The following is an 18,676-nucleotide window of genomic DNA, read 5'->3' as shown; positions in this document are numbered from 1 at the left end:
GTCGCAGCCTAGGGGATGGTTGGGCGGTATATTGTTTAGTGAGGTCCCGTATCATGGTCTCTAAGGTGGTTTGGCGGGCTATTCTGTCTTTGTTGGCCAGTGCTGCATCACGCATCATATTCCCTCTTAGGGTTGCTTTTGCTGCCGCCCATAGGATCCTTTTTGAGGATACAGTGCCTGAATTCTCGGCCATGTATGTGGTTACATGAGCTTTTAATTGTTCCTTCCCTTGTGGAGAGCGATATCTGTGTACAGCCAATCGCCATGGTTTACGACCAGAGAAGGAGAGTCCCACCTGGATCCGGATTAGTATTGGGGAGTGATCTGAGAGCCCACTGTCTAGGATACAGGTGTCTTGTATATGAGGGTTTACAGTGTGTGATACTAAGAAATAATCCAGACGCGATTGGGTGCCATGGACGGTGGATAAGAAAGTATATTCCTTATCTTTCGGGTGTTGTATTCTCCAGCAGTCCACCAGACCGACGTCAGTGGTCAGGTCTGTCAGAAGCGCTCTGTCGTGATTGTTACATACATCGACAGGGCCTGTCCTATCCATTATGGCGTCTTGGACGAGATTCCAATCTCCCCCGATTATGTATCGAGTAGTTCCGATTTCTGTCAGGAGGCGATTTAGCTGTAGAAGGAATGGGCGTTTTGGGCCGGTTGGTGCGTAAACGGATCCCACGCATAAAACAGTGTCCCCTAGTTTTAATTTAGCAAATATATACCTTCCTTCCGTATCATTCCAGGTTTTAATGATAGTGACCGGGAGGGATTTACGCACTAGTATCGCCACTCCACATTTGCGGGGTCCGTTACTTCCAGATTCCTGACTCGTTGGACAGCAGCTGAAGGCAACCCTCCCTACCCAATCCCGTTTAAGTTTACTGGATTCCAGAGTGTCAAGGTGTGTCTCTTGAATCAGGGCTATATCTGTTTTTTTGGATTGAAAATAGGACAGTATCTTTTTCCGCTTAACATAGCTCGTCATGCCGTGTACATTCCAAGAGAGTATGCGTAATGGTCGCGTCGCTTGAGGGTGGGGCTTCGACATATTGGATAATTGTGAGTAAGTAAGCACCCTGTGGGAGATATTGACTTAGTAGTTAGAGTGGGAGTTGTGTTTCGATATGATACGGTGTTTTATTTTATTTTATTTTATACGGGGGTTAGGAGCTGGTGGAGGCCAAGGGAATCCTCTGGAGAAGAAAGAGAAGAGAGAGGAGAGGGTGAAGGAAGAGAGGTAAGATAAGTAGGACGAGAGCCAGATGGAGGGGAAATATGAGGGAAAAAGAAGGCAAGGAGAAATGAGAGGGAGAAGAAAAGAGGGAGAAGGGGGGGAAGGGATGGATGCGTGTGCTGAAGTTGAGATTGAGAGTATAGCAAGAGAGCGTGCAATTTGGGGGAAGAAGTGGAGAAGGGAAGGGATGAGGGAGGTTAGGAGTCCAACCTCCTTCGTTCGTTAGGTCTGTAAACGGCGGGACCGATTTCTCTCGGAGCTCTTGTGCCGTCGGGCGATCTCGATCGGGGGGGGCGAAGGGGGGAAACAGCAGACAGCCAGTTATCGATATGTCGGTGATATCGGTGATAAGGAGGGGTGGGGGGGGGGCACACAGCAGTGCTTATGTTTATGTATCGGGAAGTGGGTCTGTTCATCGGTGGTTAGTGGCTAGTGTATTAGTTATATAACTAAAGTGTATATTGGCAGAAGTAATGATCGGTTAATAACTATAGTACCTGAGCGGCGCTGGAGAGGAGGGAGGGGGTGTCGGGTGTTGATGGGGTATGGTGTTTAGGATGTTGTGCCTAGTACTTGATGTTGTATGGTATCGTAAGGTGTTTAGGAGTTCATAAGATAGGGTCGTAGATTAAAGTAGGGACTGGGCAGACAGAAAGACCGGGACCGGCTGGCGAGGGGAGGGGGGGGGCAGGGCAGAGGAGGGGGAGGGGGAGAGAGCTCAAACAGAGTATTATAGTTCTCGCGTATGCATGGGTACATAAAGATACCAATATACAGTATAATATAATACTTCCTGAGCATTTCTTTTCAACTATAACACTGCCTCGTCTCATCTCGCCTTACAACTGTTCAATGACATATTAGGTTGATCAACATAACATATCCTGGCATCTTATCACATTATCATGTTAGGAGCCATTATGCCAAACGTCTCTCTATTAATCGTAGGATAGGTAATGAGTGTAGCTGAGCCCCGGGTTACGCGAGGATAGTGCGTATCTCATCCTATTACTAACTCCTTGCCGTGTATTATTACATCATAATACTGACCTACTAAGGTCTTGCTTGGTATGTGCCACCATCATAGTCGTTCTGTTGTTGATGATAGTTTAAGATAGTAATAATAATTAGGATGGGGGTAGGTGCGAACATCTGGGGAAAAGAATAGCTAATAGTTTATAATTTACATTGTGATGTTATAATGTGGTGTGGAGTGGCAGTGTAGAATGTCCTAATATTTCGCTTTGTTATGCGGTATTATGTTGTATTATGTCCTCGTGTTCTATTTTTTTTCCCCAGTTTCTTATTGTAGAATAAGGTAAAGTCAAGTAGTGGGAGCTTTGATATGTTTCAGGTTATATCGTATTGTGTGTCCCTGTATTGGAATTAATTTATCTTTACGTTGTCTAGTCCCATCCCTTGGGGTGATAATGGGGGCTAAACGGGTCTAATGTCGGCGCTGGTCGAGTGTGGTGTGTATTAGGAAAGTTTCACATACTTTGTTGTTTACTACCATGAGATACTTTGTAGTGTGTGGAATGTAAGGTAAGTTCCATGATAGTTAATCAGTGTTTATTTTTTGTTATCTGTTTAATGCCCCTGTTACCTTGTTACCTTGTTATAGGGTTATAGGGTCGGGACCGGGCCCTTATTCAACATACAGTGAGTTGGTGGGGTCTGATCCCTGTTCTAGTAATCGTCATCTGTTGTGTACTGAGGGCAAATAACGATGTACTGGTAGTTTCCATTATAGGGCCTCGGCTCTAGTCATAAAGAGCATATATTTTTCATGTATCTGGTTTTAACATTGATACTAGCAGTCTTAGACAATTACAATAGTAATACACATATGATCTGGAAAGGTACTCATCCTTCCGCGGAGTCTATAGTTGTTATTTTCGACTCTCTGGCGATAGTCCCATAGGTCGTCTTGTCGCGTTACCTTCTCAAGAAGACCCAGTTGTAGGCTTTAAAGGGGAGCGGGATTTGTCTCTTTCCGATAATTGGGTGTGGGTTACTACTGCGTGTAGAATCTGACCCCTGTCATCATATGATCTAGTTAGTCTCTCCATGTCTCTACCTCTATGACTGGCTCCGGTGTCGTGTAGAGCCGTCTTCACCTGTTCTATTCCCAAGTGGGGGGTTTCGGCCCTATCACTGCCTCCTGCAATGTCATGCTCACTGTCTGTGTTGTAAGAGTCCATAGGCTGGGATTGGAAAGAGTCAAGGAAGAGTCTCAATTCGTCGGGGTTATAAAAGTCCTTGGATACTCCTTTTTTTGTAACCAACATTCTTGCAGGGTCAAAGAGACCGTACTTCATCTCTAGTTTGCGAAGCCGGGGTCGTAGGGCTAGGAAAGCCTTTCTTCGTTCGTTGGTTTCCTTGGAGTAATCGGCGGTTATTCGGATCTCGTGCTGGTCTATTCGGAAAGGGCCGTGGTTGCGTGCTACTTGGAGTATTTGTCGGGTTTGATTATGCCGCAGCAAGCATGCGATGATTGGGCGGGGCCTTGAGGAGTTGTCAGAGCGTTTTGGGCCTATCCTGTGTGCCCGTTGGAATTCTAGCGGCGGGTCAAAGTCCAATGGAATCATTTTTGGAAGAGTGGAGGTCAGAAAAGTCTGCATATCCGAGCCTTCTTCGTTTTCCGGGATCCCAAGTATGCGGATATTGTCTCTCCGGCTCCTGTCCTCCATGTCCGTTAGTTTGCTCCTGAGGTAGATGAAGTCTTGTTCTCGCACCTGAGACGTGTTAATCTGCGTCTCTAGTGATCCCATGCGTTGTTCTAGCCCTGTCACTCTAGATTGAAAGCCGGCAATGTCAGATCGCATGGATTTGGTTTCTAGTGTCAATGAAGTTATAGAGGCGTCCATCCCCTCTATGCGGCGGCTGACGGTGGTGATCTCTTGTAGTATCCTGTCCATAGTCGTGGATTGATCTTTATCAGGCATCGTGGTGAACTCGGTTAAAGGTGGCGATGTTTGAGGGTTTATCTTCGTGGGGGTTAGGCGTTTGTGTTGTAGCGCTTCTGAGAATAATAGTTGTCGTGCAGGCTTGCTGACAGGTTTATGGTTCGGTTTGTTGCCGGGCATCGCCTCAATTGTCTACAGAGTCTGACCACGTGGGGCCCGAGATTCCCTCCGTAGATTCCGATAAGGATATACACTGGTGTCAGTCCACTCCCTTCTCCTGTATCTCTATTCTCGTGGCTCTCCTCATCCCCGGTGCCCCCCCAGTCGCTCACCCCTCTCGTCCCCTCGTCTCCACGTGCCTCCCGTCGTGCCCCTCTGCCCTCCTCAGTATTTGTTGTCTGGAGGGGGAGGGGAGAAAGTTTATTATCTCAGCGGGAGGGTTTTTGTTGTCCCTCTGTGATGGAGAAGAGGAGAGAAGTCGTGCCTCTGCCTCCGGCGATGCCGTTCTTATTTTGAAGAGATTCGATCCTACCTCTCTTTGGGTTTCTCTCCCGGCTGTCGAAGGGGCCGCATCCTTTTGCTGTGTCTTCCCGTCTCCCTGTAGTGGGGGGGGGGAAGGTCCACGGGTGTTTGTTGGCGTTGTAGGGAGATGAATGCGGGTCGTCACGACTCCCGCAGTCCCTGCGGCCTGTTCAGCTTGCTCTTTGCTGCTACGGGCATGCCATCTGCGGTCTTCCGAAGACGCGACTCCGCCCCCTTTTTCCAGGCCTTATCGGCCTGGGGCGAGTCGCGAGTTTCCTGCCTTGCGTCCCGCTCCTACGGGGTCCCCGGACATGGTTCCGTGTCGCCGCTGTTGTAGGGGTGGAGGGGCACCGAACCCGGTGTGTTGTCCGGCTGTCTTCTCGCCCCCGTCGCCCCTCCGGGACCGCCTCGGCGCGGAGCTCTCGCTCTAAGCGGCCATCTTGTTTCGTGGCCCGGCCACGCCCCCCAATGCTATGAATTTCAATTAGCCTGTGGTAGCAGTTTAACCCATCCTAGCAAGGCAGTCAGTGGTGTGAGGAATTGTTGTGTTTGTCATTTTTTGTAAAGCTATCAACACCTCTTCCGAAAATGGGCTGATGTTCTGACAGGTCTACACTAAATGTAAGAATCCTGACTATTCCTGGATGTGCCTAGCCCAGCAAAAGCCAGGTGTAAGGCCCCATTTATATAGAGTCAGTAGAATGTAAAAGAGTTTGTGGAGATACCTGTTGTGTGTCAGTCCCAGTGTACTGCTTAAGGTGATATTTGTCCAGATTGGGAGCAACAGTACTCCCAAAGCTCATCTGTGAGGGGGCTGTGTATCTCTGCAGCACATCTAGGTCTGGCAACAGATATTTGGAAGGGGCGTTGACCAGTTGTGTGCAGTAATACTGGAGTATGATTGGTTGTTTGGGGGATTTGGACTTCATTAGTTTGTCTAAAGGTACAAGTGTTGTTTTCTCTTGCGGGAGTTCCTGCATAGTCTCTTGTCTAGTTAGTTGGAGCTTCAACCCGGGGTATAAATTTGTGTCTAATGGGTGGAGTTTCACACATTCGTTAATATGTTTCAATGTTCAAAATTAATCATCCATGTATAAATCCCCCCAGTGACTCAAGTTCATTTTGTGCAGTTGTGGTTTCACCTTTTGTCCTCCATCATTTTAAACCTGGGAAGATATGCGAGTTGGATTAAAGGTTCTCATGTCATGCGTAGATGGTGCTTAGATGTGATGGATATCTATACTCTTTCTGTGCAGTGTAGTGTATTGATTTTATCTGTGCATCATTGAATGTTGTCGCAAATGACCATTCGCAGAGGAGTGTGGCTCACTACATCCCTCTCCACCCCAGGTGAGCTATGTAGCCATGTATTTTTGAGGGTGGTACCAATAATACTCAAAGTGGGCATGTGCACTTTGCCTCAATCCATCCTCTACAGACGGTATGGAGAGAGTATACCAATACAGACCTGGCTGTGTACCAGCCCATGCCCCAAAATAAACACAGCTGTTTACCTGTCCAAGTCAGTTTAACTAATAGTGAAGTTAGGGTTGGAAAGAACTTCTTGGTTATTGGGAGAGGCATGTTACAAAGTAATGTAAGAATTGGTGAAGGACGTCTATTTTAGGCAGTCCCAATCTGCCTGCCATAGTAAACAGCAGCCTGATACAACATGTAATCTGCACCTCTAAGTGTTGGAGAGTGGTCCTGTAATTAAGCTGCATAATTACATACATTTTGTGATTTATCCATATTTGGGTTGGGAAATCCCATTCTACGGAGGGCTTTGAGCAGATAATCCCATTCAGCAGAATCAGATGCTTTTGTAGCATGTATAAGGAGTGTCACAGCCTTACTATTTGGGTCGAGTTAGTGTAGCAGTACCAAGACCGTACATATGTTACATGATGTTTATGGGCCTGGTATAAATCCTGCTTGGTCTGAGAGGACGCAATGGAAGCAGCCTATTTGCTAATATTTTAGCTACAATTTTGGTATCACTGTTTAGGGGTGAGGGAGGGACGAATAATTTGAAGTGTGGTTTCAGAAGATTATTAGTATAGTTTGCCAGTCCCACTGCCTCCCCATAGACCTTTCTCCTGGATCCTGGAGCTTTCCCTTTTGGTAGTGCATTTATCACTCACCTAATCTCCTTAATTGTTATTGGTTGCGGAGATATTCTCTGTGGCCACCCGACAGCCATGGCAGTGCCTTATCTTACAAGTGTTTGTTAAAGATGGCATGGTGAACTGCATGTTGAGAAGCAAATAAATTGGAGTGATATCGAGCAAATTGGTCTAATATTTATTCCATTTGATGTTTTGGAACTCCATCTGCCCTATTTATAAACAAGAGGTTGTTGGACGTTTCCTCATCATCTTAACTAGCGCCTAACTGGGTCTCTCCCCCTCTCCAAATGATCTTATTTTTCATATTTGCCTAGATAGTGGGCCTCCTTGCCTGCAATTTCATGGTGTTCTGTATTTTCCCTAATCTCCGCCTTAATTATTGTAGCATTATCTGGTGTCAGGTTGTCACTGGTGATTTTATGTGCTGTTTGAGATTGCTGAGGTGTGTTGTAAGAGATTTTTGTCTACATGCTGCTTTTTAGACAGTGGGGACCCTCCGCATTCGTTGCTATCCTTGTTTGATTTGTTTCAAATGACAGTTTTGTTTGCTTACTTGCTTTCCCCATTTTAGACTGTTGGTGTGTTTTTGGCGTCATGTCAATTACCTTGAGTCTTGTGATTTCTCGAGTGGTCTGATGCGATGAGGTGCCCTCTAGCGACTGTGTTGCTCTTTGTAGAGCTATGTGCTCAGTCTGCTGTAACCGGAGCTAGTACAGCAGTTTTCAAAGCAACCTCACCTGTAGATGTCCTCTGTGGTGTTTTACAGTGACCCCACATTCTCCCCAGGGTCTGAGGGAGTGACGAACAGATCAGTCTGTTATGTGCCACGCTGTGGGGTCTTCTATGGTGGTGCTTATATGAGTGTGGGGCCTTTGTATAAATAGGGCTTAGATCATGCTTTGTTTATCATGACTATAATGACCCATCATCCTGCTAATCGTGTGCTAGCTAGTTATTTTTAATGCGCTCCACTTATCCTTTTAGAGTCTTATACTGATAAGGGGTAAGCTTGTTCAAATGGCTGTTTGTAGAATCCATACATCACCTGGTGATACTCTTTAGTACCTATTCCTGGGCATGGCTAGCTCACAATATTGGCAATTGATGTCTTGAACGCTTCAGCAGACTATACTTGTATATGCACAATGTGCCAGTCTCCCACTGGGTACAATTTCCTTGCTGCCCCCCTTCCAGGACAAGGGGAATCTAGTGTTTAATTGATGGCCCTTGTTTTGTAGTGCTATCACACCTAAATGCAACAACTCTGTGAGTGGCATCACCCTGGGTTCAGTTGGATGGGTGCCTGATCCTCCTCATTGTTAGTTGATGGCTCATGTAGGCCCCAGCTGTTCTTATCTTACCCCTTATTTATTTGCTTCATAAATTATTGGCTTGTCTCGCATTGGAGTGGCTTTTACCTCTCTTTATCCCTATCTGATCGGTAGTGTGCACGCTCATAGGGTAAGATGCATGGGATGTAAAAAGTAGGATACACGAGTTTAAGTTTTAAGTCTAATCATTGAAAAACACCTAAAATTGTTTTTTTACTGTTGTAAGGCTATCTCTTCCAAAACCTAACACTGGATTACCTTATTACACTTAAACAGTGATAGATTCAGATTGGCAACACATAGAAAAATTATGTTCAAACTCAAATGAACTGTAATTTAACCCCTTAACTGCTGGGCTTTGTCCCACAGTCCTGGTCCCTTTTTTGGCTATTTGGGTAGTTGGCACATTGGTCTCAATAACTTTTTTCAAGATATGGTATCCACACCAAATTTCCATCTTTTTGTCCAACATCCTATAGATTGTAATGGTACCCAGGGCTTGCCCTGTAAGGAGATGAGAAATAGGCAAAATTTGCAAATTTTGAGTTTTTTGAGAACCGGAAAAGAACTCCTTCGGAACAAAAGTGTCAGTTTTTTTCCCAAACAAATTGCATCCACAAACAGTTTGCTGTGCTAAAGTCACCATCTTCCCAGCTATCAGGAATATGCAGAGCTGAATCAAAAAACTTAGCTGCACCTTATGACATTGGCGGTATAAACCTCCTACTGCTGTGGTAACATCCGCCAAAAGACCGTCACCGTGGCTACCCTCCGTCTGCCAGATTATGACCACAGCTGGACTTCTGCCACAAGAAGGGCAGAAATCTGGGCGTGGCCATACTGGTTGATGGTGGTAAGGTGGCGCTGCTACCACCAGCACCGCCACACCAGTAGACGGCCACCAGCCATATCATGACACATGATATGGCCTGGCGGTGTTCTGCTGGTGGGCGCTGCTGGCGGTAGCAGCGTCCCATTCCCTGACGGAAGACCAGCTGGATGAAGGTAAGTTGGGCTTCGGAGAGGGGAGGGGGGTGGTGTGTGTGTGGGGTTGTGTGCATGAATTTGTGAGTGTGTGCATGAATGCGTTTGTGTGTGTAGTATTGTTTGCATGGATGTATGAATGCGTGTGAATGCGTGTAAGAATGGAAATGTGAATGCGTGTCTGCATGTTAGTGTGAATGTGTGTACAGATGTGTGCGAGCATGACTGGATGTGTGCGTGTATGAATGCGCGTATGCCAGTGTGAGTGAGTGGGTGTATGTGTGGTGCGTGTCTGCGGGTGTGTGCGTGTATGGGGTGTGGGGGACCAGAAGGGGGCAACGTGGATTGAGGGAGGGGTGGGGGGCATCTGGGGAGTGTTTTGGGGTGGGGGTGGGTGAGCCTCCTTCCAGTGACAAGGAAGAAATTCCCTGTCACTGGTAGGTCCTACTGCCATGGTTTAAACCATGGCGGTAGGCTGGCTCAAAATGCCACGGGTGGTACTATAGCTGCCTCCCGGCTGGAGATTGATATCTCCGACCCGGCGGCTGCTACAGCCATGGCTGTATGAATGGTAACTTGGCGGGTTGGCTGCAGCCAAACCGCCAATGTCATAATGTGGCGGTATGTACCGCCAGACTGTTGGCGGTACTACCGCCACATTAACACCTACCGCCGGGGTCATAATGGCCCCCTTAATTTTGTAACACAGGTTTGGCATTTTTTAAAGAGGTGGCCCATTTTTCCTATTTTTTGTGTTCTTAACTTACTTCCAGTTTGTGGTGAAAACCAGTATGAAACCCATGGGTAATCTAGAAAAGCTATAGTTTTCTGAAAAGTAGACAAAAGTTTGAAGTCAGGAAAAGGTATTATATGTAGATCCCTCAAGGTTGTCCTAAAGACAATAACTGTTGAAACAAAGAAATATTGAAAATGAGTACGAAAAACATCTTTCTTTTGTGATAACGCTTTCATCTGTAACTTTGTGTCACAAAAGCTGACTTACAAAACCAATATACCATTACATCCTCTAGACCGTTCTCATTGTGGGTATATATAGGGCGTGTAGGTTCTTCAAGAACACAAGGTAGCCAGAGCCAACAACTCAGCTACACTGCACGTTGTTTTTTTCATTCTATACCAAGAATAGACCAATTCATTTGGTGAAAATATGTAGAGTGAAAAATGGGTATTGTTGGACCTGGCCCCTTTTTGCAGGATCATCCCAAAACGTTTTGCCTTCCTCCTCCTGTTCTTCTGACCTCTTTTTGTTGGCTCTAGGACTCCAGGCACTTTATCACTGCTGATCAGTGTTAAAGCGCATGTGCTCTCCCTTGTAAACTTGGTATGATTGGGTACACCTAATTGGCACATGTAATTTACCTGTAAGTCTCTTGTACAGTGGAATTCCTTATACTCCTGACTTTGGCTGCACTAGGCCCTGTGGGACTGCCAGGAGGAACTGCCATTAGCCACCTGCTACATTGTGCTGGACTTCCTGTTACTGCTGCCTCCCTGGTTTATTCACCTCCAGTGTTCTCCAGGGGCTGAGTGGACCCCACACCCCCTGCTTTCCTGTAATATCCACATCTATTGTGATTTGAGTGCTGTACCCAAATCTGTTGGGAGCGCGCTCCTGTTCACTCTGGGCCTGTGCCCCTTGATTAGCGCTGGGTGAGCGCTACCTAATTCCCCCTTTATGGTCCTTAGTGCATGGTGAGCGGTCCAGCCTTGGAGGGAGTTGTGTGGGCTGAGCTGGCCCTCCAGACTGACCTGATGGGGGGCCCTCTGCGAAGACAGTGAGGGGAGCACTACCCTCTGTGTTACCTAGAGCACGTGGAGAGCATTCCCCGGCTCCCATTCTAGGACAGTCCCCCCCAGCCAAGGGGGACTACGACCGATGACTGCCAGAGACCCGAAGAGATCTCCAATGTAACCAACACCTTCCTGTTCTTTCCCACTGTGCACGGCCAACCTGAGGGTGCCCAAAATCCGTATACTGAAAGCACCCTCGTATTCTTCAGCAACCGCCTCTAATGGGAGTGAGGGACTGCCGCTGCACTCAATTCCCTGTGTGCATCTCCCTGTCAGAGTCGCATCACCCTTACTGCCAAGGAGGGCAGGCCAGGCTACAGAAGCTCGTCTGCTTGGGCCCGCCCCCGATTCAGTGAGAGTACCAACCTTTCAGGACAGTGAACAAGTCACCTAGTCATCCTGTGATACATTTGTGGGTGGCACTGCTCCTACGCTGTGCCACACGCAAATGGCCATCTGTCATTGGTTCCCCGCATCCCTAAAACGAGTGTGCAACGAGTCCAGAGAGACGTGGCCCAGTCATTACTCAGGGCGTATGTGCACGCCTTTAGCAGTAGCACCACAGGCTCACGGGCAGCTGCTTTTGTCCTTCCTGCACGCATGGAGACCTAGCGGGTCCCCGCCCCCCATGAGTGGTGTGGGTGTCCCCCCTTCTGACTTACCACGGGGTACACTCCATGCTGAAGTAAGTGGATCACCTTAGCAGTAGCCTAAGAGAATTATGGGGGTTACCTCAGATATATATAATACTGCGCAAATTCTCTTTTGTTGTGTCACTGGTGGGAGTGTATTGCACAAGAGCATTACACATGACTTTTTGGGGGTAAGCCTGACTACTCTGTGCCAAGCTACTGAGGGTGTGTAACTTACTCACCCTGACGAGAGTGGTGGGTTCTGCCTGGCTTAGGTGCATACCCTAGTCAACCATTAACCCCATTTCTAACAGGTATCAAGGAAAGCTATGTATTTCTGAAATGGGCACAAGATATGGCAATAAGAAGCAGTAATTATTTGTACATCCTGGAACTTGTGGGTACCTTCACTATAGTATGATTTAGAGGGATTTTTTTAAAATGCCTTCTTTTTTATAGACTGGCTTATGTTTGAAAGGCACAAATGCAGCAAAATCCAATTGTTAATAATAAACATTCTACAGCTCTATGCTCCCACAATTCGTCTGATAAAAATGTCACCTCACATTTGTGGGTAGGCCTAGTGCCTGCAAAAGGAAACAGGCCAAAACATAACATGGACGCATCATATTTTTCCACTGAAAACTGACCCTTTTTTACAAAGTGGGTAACTGTAGATTTTGGAAACTAGGCTCCTAGAGTTATCTAAGGTGGAGTGAATTGCATGGCTCTCACAGTTATTTTGCCCAAAATTCCTTGCACACCTCAAACTTTAACTGAAAAACACATTTTCCTCACATTTCTGTGATGGAAAGTTCTGGGATACACAGGGAGCTATAAACATCCTTCCATCCAGCTTTTCTCCGAGACTCTTGATAGAAATTGTACCTCGCTTTTATGGGTAGGCCTGGTGGCTTTGACAGGAAACGGCCCAAAACGCAACATGGATACATCACATTTTTCCACTTAAAACCTAGCCTTTTCTGCAAAATGGGTAGCTGTGAATTTTGAACCCTAGCTCAGCCAGCCCCTAGGGAAATCTACCAACCCTGCACATTTTTTTAAAATAGTTACCTGGGGGAATCCAGGGTAGGGTGAATTGTGTGGCTTCCACCAAGTTTGTTTCCCAGAATCTCTTGCAAACCTTTCTGTGAAGGAAAGTTCTAGAATCTGTGGGAAGTCACAAACTTCCATGGACCTAGTATTCCCCCAAATTTCCCAATAAAAATGGTACCTCACCTATGTGGATAGGCCTAGTGGCTGAAACAGGAAATGGCCCAAAACCCAAACATCCTTCCATCCAGCATTTCTCCAAGACTCCTGATAAAAATTGTACCTCACTTTTATGGGTAGGCCTAGTGCCCTTGACAGGAAATGGCCCAAAACACAACATAGACTCATCATATTTTTCCCACTGAAAATGTCACTTTTTTCCCCAATGTGCTTAGCTGTAGGTTTTGAACCCTAGCTCAGCTGGCAACTTATCTTGAAGGCAATGTGCAAAGTATTTGTGCAATATTTCAAACGGAAAAACATTCAAAACACCACACAAAAAGGATTCCTCTCCAGGTTAGAAAATAGAACTTAATTTAATAAATAAAACAAGACCAAAATGAAAAATAATCCAATCAATAGGCCTCGTGTTATGAATTTTTTAAGAATAAACTGTCCAATAGAACTTACAAGGAAAAAGTGCCGATCGGGAATACCTGGTCGCACCAACCTGGGACAAGGTCAAAAGTTCGGATTGACCTCAATGGCAAGTGGGCTGGCTACAGGGACACAATTAGTTCCACTGAACAGAGTATCTTCAATCCTGGTTGCAGGGGGTTGTATGGAAGAGACATTGCACAGTGCACATTGCCATGTGTTGGTTCTGAGATCCGACGAGGCTGCGGTGTGAGGTCCGGTTGAATCGTCATCGAGGATCCCTTCGACTAAGCTTGTGATGTGAAGGCCAGTGTCAGAAGTGTCAGAAGTGATGTATAGCCAAGGCAATGTGTCGGTTCTTATGAAAGGTTAAGCTGCAGTGCAGAGATTTGGCATCATCATCGATGCTGCTGCTGATGAAAGATATGAGGTCCTGCTCCAGGGACGCATCATGCAGCAGTGGTTCTGAAGGTGATGCATCAACCCTAAGATGTGAGATGCGCTGGCGATGCAAGTCTTCTGAGCTGGGTCCAATCCATGCAGCTGCTGAGATGTGCCTGTCCTGCTTGAGGATGCACTACTCAGCTGAGGAGATGCATTGATTATGCTTGGGGATGTACCACTTAGCAGGGAGGATGCATCAGTTCTGCTGGGAAGCACCTTAGGCCCACTTCCAAGGGTGCAGGACTGAGGTGGCACCCCTTGGCAGGGCAGATAGAGATGACAAAGTCCCGGTGCAGAAGCAGGGTGGTTGGAATCCTTTTATATCCCTGAGATTTCAGATCAAGAGGCCAGCCAAATAGCCCTAGGAGTCACTCTGGGTTCTGGGCTGGAGAGATGCAGGTCCAGTCCTTCTGACTCCCAGGCAAAAGGGCAGCAAGCAACAGGTCAGCACAGCAAAGCAGGAGTCCAGTAGAGTGCAGTCTAGCAGAGTGACAGTCCTTCAGCAGCACAGCAGTCTTTCTTTCTGCAGAGTATCCACAGGTTGAGAAGTGTACTGAAGTGGTGATGTCTGGGGTCAGTTCTCATACCCAGTGGTACCTTTAATGTGGGAGTGAATTCAAAGACATGCCTTTGAAGTGCACATATATCCTGCCCTCCCTGTCCCTGACTCCAGACTAACTGAAGGGGGTAAGCAACCCTTTGTGTGGGGACAGGACACAGGCTATTCGGATGTAAGTGAGGCTGTGTCCAGCTCCCCCGCTCATCCTGCCCAGGATGGCTCATCAAATCACAGATGACCCGCCAGGTTACACCTAAGCCCCCAGTGTGTGTGTCTGTCTAGGGGGAGTACACAAAGCTCAATTGCCAGCTACATCCAGTCATGTGACCAGAGACATGCTGCATGCACTAAATGGCTAAGGCAAGAAAATGGCAACTTTCTAAAAGTTACATTTCTTCGCAGTTGCAATTTAAAATCAGATTTCACCATAAGTTAGGGTTTTAAATTGTCATTCCAGAGACACCAAACTTGAAGGGGTTATTTTTTCTTTTCATTTGGAAATCACACTTATAAAGTTTAATAAGCCACTTCCAATGGTAATGTTTGGGAGAGATAGACCTTGTAGTGGTGAAAAACCATTTTATGACTTTTTCTCACCAGGACATGTCAAACAAAAAAGTACATGCCCCACTTTTTAAGTACATTGCACCCTGCCCTCTGGGCTGTCCAGGGCCTACCCTGGGCATGATTTATATGTATTAAAAAGGAAGATTTGGGCCTGGTAATAGGTTTATTTTGCCAGGTCGAAATGGCGGTTCAAAACTGCACACACAGGCTCTGCAATGGCCGATGTGAGTCATGACTGAAGGGCTACTTAAGAGGGTGGCACAATCAATGCTCCAGGCCCACTAGTATCATTTAATTTACAGGCCTTGGACACAGGTAGTGCACTTTACTCGGGACCTATGGTAAATTAAATATGCCAATTGGGGATATGCCAATGTTACCATGTTTTAGGGAAAGAGCAAAGGCAGTTCATTTAAGCACTGGTCAGCAGTGTTAAAGTGCAGAATCCTAAGGCCAGCAAAAGCGAAGTCAGCAAAAACGGGAGGTCTGAAGGGAAAAATTTAGGGGAAACAGTGCCAGGGATGCCAGGTTTAACAGATAACGTAGCAAACCTATACATTTTTAAAAACTAGACCCTTAGGGGAATCCAGGGTGGGGTGAATTGCGTGGCTCTTACCAGGTTTCCTTATTCAGAATCCCTTGGAAACATCAATCTTTGACTAAAAAAACATTTTTCAAATTTCTGTGATGGAAAGTTCTAGAATCTGTAGAGGCCCACAAACTTCCTTCTACCCGGTATTCCCCTGAGTCTCCTGATAAAAAAGGTAACTCACATGTGTGGGGAGACCTAGTGCCAAGGACAGGTAAAGACCCAAATGCAACATATATCGATTACATTTATGTTCAAAACTGACCCTTTTTTGCAAAGTCAGCAGTTGTGGACTGTGGATTCTGATCCCTGCTCAGCCAGCACCTAAGGAAACCTAGCAAACTTGTACATTTTTTAAAACTAAGTACCTGGGGAAATCCAGGGGTCCCTTCCAGGGCTCTCACCAGGTTGCTTTTTACCTGGAATCCATTGTAAACCTTAAACTTTAAGTAAAAAACACATTTCCTCCCATTCCTGTTATAGAATGTTCTGAAATCTGCTGGCAGTCATAGTTCATCCACCTGGCAATCCCCCAAGTCTTCTCATAAAAATGGTACTTCACTTGTGTGGGTAGGCAAAGCACTTGTAACAGGATACAGCCAAAAATTGCAACATGGATACATCACATCTTTCAACTCAAAACTGACCCTTTTATCAAAAAGATATTTAAAAAACTAAAACTGACGTTTTTTTTTTTTTTTTTTTTTTACAAAGTGGTTTGCTGTGGATTTGGAACCCTAGCTCAGCTGGGACCTGGCAAATCTAGGAAACTTGCACATTCTTGAAAACTGAACAACTAATGGTATCCACGGTGGGGTCACTTGCATGGATCTCTCCAGGCATTTTTTATCCAGAATCACTTGCAAACCTCAAACTTCGAGTAAAAAACACACTTTCTTTATATTTCTGTGATGAAAAGTTCTGGAATCTGTGGGGAGCCACAAACTTCCACCCACCCGACATTCCCCCAAGTCTACTGATAAAAATGCTGCCTCACTTTTGTGGGTAGGTATAGTGCCTGCAACAGGAAACTGCCCAAAACGCAACATGGAGGCATCAAATTTTTCCACTGAAAACTGACCCTTTATTCCAATGTGGGTAGCTGTATATGTTGGACCCTAGCTCAGCCGACAACTGAGAAAACCTAGCAATCCTGTACATTAAAAAAAATTAGAAACATAGGGTTATCCGAGGTGGGGTGACTTGCATGACTCTCACCATTGTTTTATTGCATAGAGGCCCTTGGGTATATCAAACTTGACTTTGTTGTGCATGTTGTTCTGTAACCACAAAACTTCTGTGGGAAGAACTCTTAAACTCAAATAACACTTTATTATTGTAATGTAATCTGATCTCCAGAAGAGCTTTATTCATTCTAGTGAACTATGGCAGTGAATGAGTCCTTTGCAGTGAGGAACAGATAGTATGACATCGGTAATAAAGAATGAACATGCACGTCCGTGTTGAATCTGCACTAGGTGGGTTTTACAGACTTTGATGTGGAAGCTGAAACTGACTGTGCCTCTTTAAAGGGACATTTTGATGGGTGAAAAAAACATAGTCAAGAGAATATTCTGCTAACTGTGGAGCTAGAAAGCTGCCAGTGCAATTCTGACTTTTTGACTTTTGTGGTTATGGTGAATTGCTTCATTTCTGTGAGCCCATTTTCCCTCATTCTCTTATGTGCCATGTTTTGAATTTTTTGGAATTAGGCACATCTATTATGCAGTATAGACCCTGCTCAAAATGTTCTGGGGGGGAGGGGCTTTTAAATGTACTTTAGAAATGCAAAGTTCTTTTGGTTCTTCTGGTGGGTGGGGTGCTGGTCATGGGGTATCAATAGTTTTGACCTATGCCATCCTGATCTCTGTATTAAGTATATTAACCCTCAAAGCTTTCCTTTGTGTATCCACAGACCTGACAACTCACACAATGCCCCCGTGTATCACACAATTTCGGCTCCCTTCACCCCGTGAGGAGCCAAAATCAAATAGTGGCAGGCAAGGCAATCTGGAAACGACTGCAGAGAGTGGATTTCCAGCTCATCTTTTGAGGTTGCAATCAGGCGATGTCCATTAAGGGGCGTAGAAACACCCCAGGACATCAAAAGCAGCCTCAAGAACCTTTTGTTCTTGTTTTTTTAGTGGAAGAAGGTCGCGGGGTCAGGGGACAGGAGTAGAAGGTCTTCTCAGGACATTCTCTGCATAAAGCCCCATTCACTCCAAGGCCACGCCCCCTCCTCACACAGCCGATTTTGTGCACAAATTGACACATCTGCAACCAGCATTTGACTTTCAGGTTTCTGCGTTTCTGAGGCTGCAGATTGTCATGACCAAATGCATATGTAAAGGTTCAGGGAGAGTTTTGAAGCAAGAGCCTAAAAGCTAACTTCCAAATGTTACGACTCTCTTGTCCCATTTCTAGGGGGCGCTGTAAGGGGACTGTCGGAAGCCTGGGAATCACCTTGATCACTTCTCTAGAGTCCCTTGCTGACTCCCGTTTGTTTCTCTTTTCGCCATGGTGTACTTTTGTAGTATTACATTTGCTTCCAGGGACTGCAAATCCCATAATGCACAGCCTAGTAGTCGGGAAAGCATGGATTCTGTTTCCCATTGTTTTCTATGGGAGAAGTCCAGTTGCTCCTTTTCACCGGATTCTCTCCTCCAGGACTTGCGAGTGTCTGAAACTACACACACACCTGAGACCTCTCCTGTGCAGCCCAGTCATGTGATTCTACCTGGGGTTTTCTGCAGCTTGGAACTGCTTATAAGCAACCATTTCCTCAAGATTCCTGTCGTGCATTGGAGTTCGATTCCTTTGTGTTACAGACCCCTTATCGGATGGTGTTCCAGTCTTGTTCCTGTTCTGTTCCAGCTTGAACCTGTTTCCTGTTTCTCTACCCTGTTCCTGATTGTTCCAGCCAGAGTCTGCTCCCTATCTCTTAGCCTTGTACCTGTCTGTTTCTTCCAGAGCCTGCTCCCTGTTTCTCTGTCCTGCTCCTGCCTTGTTTCAGCCTGAACCTGCTCTCTGTTTCCCAGTCCTGTTTTACTGCTTATTCCTACTCCCTGTATTCCAGCCCTGTCCTTGCTTGGTGCAGACAGAGCCTGCTCTCTGTTTCCCAGTCCTGTCTCTGTTTGTTCCAGTCAGACGTTTGCGCCCTGTTTTCAAGTTCTAGTCCTGCCTTTGCTTCAGCCTGAGCCTGTTCCCAGTTCCTGCCTCTTAGTTTGTCCCTTCTGTTTCTGTTTCCTCTCGGTATTTGTGTCTGGTAAGTGTTCTATCAGTCTTCACCAGTGTATAAGTGTTTT

This window comes from Pleurodeles waltl, chromosome 8 (assembly GCF_031143425.1).
Source record: "Pleurodeles waltl isolate 20211129_DDA chromosome 8, aPleWal1.hap1.20221129, whole genome shotgun sequence".
NCBI lineage: Eukaryota > Metazoa > Chordata > Amphibia > Caudata > Salamandridae > Pleurodeles > Pleurodeles waltl.
Note: the sequence above shows the minus strand (reverse complement) of the source record.